Raw genomic sequence first — 5320 nt, 5'->3', positions numbered from 1 at the left:
TACAAACATACAAGTTCTCATACACATGACACCCAGACCCGAAACAATTTGTGGACACACAAAGAGTTGCTCTGTGCTAAAATCGAAACCGCTACACGTTACGCGGCAGCAGGTTACCCAGTCACCGCGCCAACGGTGCAGTAAATTTTCATTAGTAGTCATTCAATGACCTAATATCGTTATTAAATATTACTTACTAGCCGATTCCTGCAGTTTCACCCATGTGTTTAAAGGAATAAAGTAACATATGTCTCTTTTTAGTCTCCTACCCATCTCCCAACAAAAATCATAGCATAAAACCTGGACATTATGGCGTAAAATAGAGGACAAATAAACAAACAAACTTGCTTTTACAATATTAGTGAAGATTTTATACCCACAACTAAAGTATAGCGTTGAAACCCGCAATATTTCCCCGTATGTATGCTTCCAGCGTAACTCGTTTGACCTACTGCTAAGACAGTCCTGAACTAGGTATTAACTGAAGTTGTTCCTGTTAATGTTACTGCAATCAACCCTATTTTTATCAAAGCAGGAGAAGGAACGGGTTGGTTTTTAGTCAGTAAGAGTCTGACACTCCCTCTCACCTCGCTCAAGGCGAGAGAAGCCAGTGGATGATTTTCCTCACTCAAAAATAAACTCTTTTTATAAGATGGAGAAGCAAATTAGCAGACGAATCATTTGATGGTTATCACTTTTAAAAAAGGCAAAAGTAACCTTGGAAGATGTGTGTAGTTCACAAACTGTTGTTTCAGGTCTGGGTATAATGTGCATGTGGAATTGTAAGTTTGTAAACGTACCCACAACACAGGAGAAAATACTAGTGTGGAGCAACATTTTTTTTTAAATAAATATACAGCGACCAAGCAGCAATGCTCTCTGAACCTTTGAACTTATAAACTATGATCTGCAAACCCGTCTTAGACATTATGATAATCCCATATTATGTAAAGTCCGATTATGGACCTTCCATAATCGGACTACCAACAGCTGTTGATGTGATGTGAACAAACAAACACGCCTCAAGCCTAATTACTTGAACCTCCCCATAGAATTCCCATAAATCACAAGTCCATTATAAAATCGTTGAGTATTTAATAAGGCGACGTGTTCATTACTTCGCGATTCGTTTACTATACCGCCGGGACGCATAATCGTTAATAGGCTCTCACGACGTTGACAACGCCAAGGTGTTGCCCGTAATAAAATTATACGATCAGTTACACTTTGATAGGGCAAGTTCCTACTACTTTTGTAACCCCATAAACTTTATGGTTATGGTAAATATTTGCTAATTTTTTATGGTAGGTGCTGTAGTTGAAGTGCCTGCTCTTATGGGATGCGTTATGTTGATGTGTTTGGTCTTTTCGTAATTATGGTCTTCCTTGTCGTACTTACATCCCCATCCATCTCATACAATGGTACGATTACGATCCTAAAATACAATAGTACAATTAGTCATTTTAAGTGAACCGGTTAGTCTGTCATAAAATTCGATTTCGCTGCTTTTCCTAAATTATAATATTATTTTTAGTTTATACTAAAAAAGTTTTGTGAGACATACTATAAATTAATCATTATCTTATCGGCTTACTCATATAATTGTTTCACGAAGAAGTCAACTAGTTTCTAGCCATACTAAAGGCTCATATTCATGAGCAGTAGTTGCAACACGAGAGTCACCGCGTCGTGTGTCAACAACAAATGTAATAATAACATCATATTAAGCACACATAGAAATCAGTCTTAGTCCAACAATGAACTATTTTCGCCTAATGATAATAAAATTATGTAGTACCGTAATTACATGCACGCAAGGACCAGAACCAGTGTGCGTACCGCGAGCCCCTCCCACCGACAACAATATTACCGGAGCGGCATCAAGACCACATGATTTATGTATTTCCTAAGTAATTGAATCCGTAAGTTTTAGCGACACTAAATCACGGCCGGTTTACATCGCTCATATATTGTCTTCATTAACTTTGGGTAGCCGGTTCAAGTTCAGCGGTGGACGGTAATGAAATGCTTGCTCTGTTTTTTGATGGTATTTTTTGTTTAAATGTGGATACGTGTATGTCATTAAACTTATAATATGTAGTTGCTATTAAGGTATACCTATGTCTTTACTCATGATTGTATTCCCTTTTAAAGTATTAATATCGTAAAGTAAAGTAAATTTACATTAGAGTAAATAATAAAGTAGAGATAAAGCAAATCATCGTCTCATCAATCTTAAAGTACGTTTTCCTAGTCGTTCACTGCAAATAGTCATAATATTGAATTCAAGTACCATATCTGAACCAAACAAAAGTAACCTATCTACTAGCATAACAATGTTAATCTTTTACAACAAAAACTGTAATATAAAATATACCATAATACGTAAACGCTACACGCTGTGCACAGCCGGCAATTCTATTTAACATTTAAATTAATATAATACGCCTATTTGGCTGTGCAATCGGCACGCCGCCATTTTGTCGAGAACCTAAAGGAAAATTAACCGGACAAGCGCGAACATGTGGTTTGAAAAAAGTTCCGTATACAAGCAGCAAATCAAACTACACCATTGTAATTTATTTTAATTTTCAACTTTAGTGTTTTGATTTAAAGTTGAAAATCCAATGAACATTTGATAGATTGGTGTAGGTTAACATGCTGGCCACTATACAAAAATGGACTCATTATAACTTTGGTCGTTGTGTCTGCTTCGATGTTTAGGTACAAAACTTCTTTACAGATCACAACGATAACTCTGCGTCTGCTTTTTAAAAACTCAGCAGTACTGTTCGTTATTGTCGATCTGTCCTTCTGATGTATGGCTTTTTTCTACAGATTAGGGGACAAACAAGCAGACAGGTTATCTGATGATAACTGATAAGTGATCAGCGTCGCCTATGGACAGCCAACACCATAGGAGGCACAAATACGTTGCCGGCCTTTTAAAAAGTAGTACGCTTTTTTCTTAGAGGTTTGAAGGTCGTATCGGGGTTAACATTTTCCATAATTTACATATTAAGTAGGTAAATGCTATTTTCTTCTAAATCAAACAACGCATTTAACACTTCGTTTCATTTTTTACAATAAATTGTTCTTGAACTATAATTGGTTTAGTGATTACTTCGCTTCATTTTTTGGCGGGAGGAAAATCATCCAACGACTTCACCCGCCTTGGGTAGGCGAGAGAGACGAGAGGAAGTGTCCCATTCATACTAATTAAAAACAACCCCGTTTTTTCTCTTGCTTTCTGAGCCGAAGCTCCGGTAACATGCTAGGCAGTTCACAGCTAGTTCGCTCCATAACATAAGCTTTACTTACCCATCACAAATAAGTCACCATGTACCGTCAACATGCCCATGAAACTCCTACAGCTAAACATTCAAAACTTTCAGTATAAGCAGCCTTCACGAACGGGTTCCATTCTCATTATGCTGCCCATTGAAACTTCGTAAGGACCGCACGACTGGTCAACAAGGACTGAGTGCCTACGTGCAGTGGGAACCAAATGTTTGTACGCCATTTTTCGGTTCAGTATCCTTGCTTTTGTGGTTCATCGTCTTCTATCAGCTCGTATCTATCTTCTGCTGAATGTACTCTTCTCTACCTGACAGAAGATTTACTAATAGCGCGTCAGTCTCTAAGCTTGATCTTTAAACTCTTTGAATCCAACTATCCTGCTCATAGGTCAGATCATTTTGTGAAGCGGAGTTTGTACAGCAGATATTGCGTCATCATCATCATCAGCCGAGAGACGTCTATTGCTAAATAAAGGCTCCTCCCTTAGATTTTACGTAACAAATAATCATTGTGCAGCAGATTTTGGGTAACAAATATCGCTTAACAGATTTTACGTAGCTTAGTTTGCGCAGCATTCTCTGCTTAGTCACTTTTTGGAACGTACTTTGCCAAGCAAATCGTTACACCCATGGAAGACAACTTACGCTACGTTTGTCTAGGTGCAATCTTTACTTTAGAACACGTCTACTCCAATTTTCAAAGTCAAAATGAAAATCATTTATTTCAAGTAGACCAGGAAGGCAATTTTGGATGTCAAAACAAATATAATAATCATCATATACCTACTCATTCTTCTTCTAATTCGTTTCACTCTTGATAAAGTTATCATGGTTATCAAACAGTACAAGTTTGCGTGACATATTCTCTAATACAACGCCATTCTTCTCCCAACCCTTTCTCGAGCATTTTAAGTCAGTTTCACATCCGTGCTTACGGAACCCTAAAAAGTGCATTGTCAACGATTGCAATGCAAATTGGCAGCAGTCGTGGCTGCTCATACCGTCAGTGTAGTTTAGTTTTTAATTAACTATGTACCTATAACAGTTACACTGTTTTTATGTTTACTATGATTCCCCTTGTAAGAGGAATTAAATTGTTTGTATAAAATGCACGGCGACATGTTTAAGTGCCAGTTGTTTTATACCAAGAAATATGTTTTTAATGTAAGTCAGTGTTATTGTTGTGTTTGCTGTACTTTAATAACTTCTTTGTTTAGATGTCAGCATAATGACTCTTGGTTTCCATTTCCACAGGATAGGATTTTAAGTGTGGGAGAGCTATGCTTCGGCACGAATGGGACAGCTTGCCCGGAGTCATACCACGGCCTCAGAGAAAACCGACGTAAAACAACACCTACGCTGCGCTTCGTTGTGTGAGTGAGGTTGCCGGAGACACAATCACCCCTTCCCAATTCCCGATCCCCCTATAATCGTCTAATTCTTGACCCCCAAAAGTCTGGCAATGCACTTGTAACGCCTCTACTGTTTCGGATGTAGATGGGCGGCGCCAATGGTCTACCATCAGGTGATCCATGTGCTCCACTAACGGCTGAAAAAAAAATCAGAAAGCAACATTTACTTGATATTTACCAGTAATATTATGAGCACTAATGGTGTGACTCTGTGCTATAACTACAATTCAAAAATCCAAATTAGCAATCAGCTTTAAATATAATCACATTTTTCCAAAAAACATTAAAACAACCTAATATTGGACCTTATTCCCGGTACTAGACAAAGGCGTAACTTCATAATGTATTCTTAAATAACAATAAATTGTAATTTCTCTTTGGAAGCGTTGCTAAATAGAATTAAATAAACTTTCCTTTCTTTCTTTCTTTCAAAGTTAATCTCGTTTATAGCGTACTGCACGAATATTGGAAAACTTTTGACATTTCCGCAAAAATAATTAACACGGAAAAAATACAGGGTGATTGCGAAAATTGAGCAATTTTTATGTAACTGCCTGTAATTGTGATGGGGACAAATTAGAAAAAGAAAAACGGTTTTCGTTCTATGGA

Source organism: Spodoptera frugiperda, chromosome 7, assembly GCF_023101765.2.
Source record: "Spodoptera frugiperda isolate SF20-4 chromosome 7, AGI-APGP_CSIRO_Sfru_2.0, whole genome shotgun sequence".
Lineage (NCBI taxonomy): Eukaryota > Metazoa > Arthropoda > Insecta > Lepidoptera > Noctuidae > Spodoptera > Spodoptera frugiperda.
The sequence above is the reverse complement of the archived record's forward strand: the minus strand, read 5'-3'. Positions refer to the sequence as shown.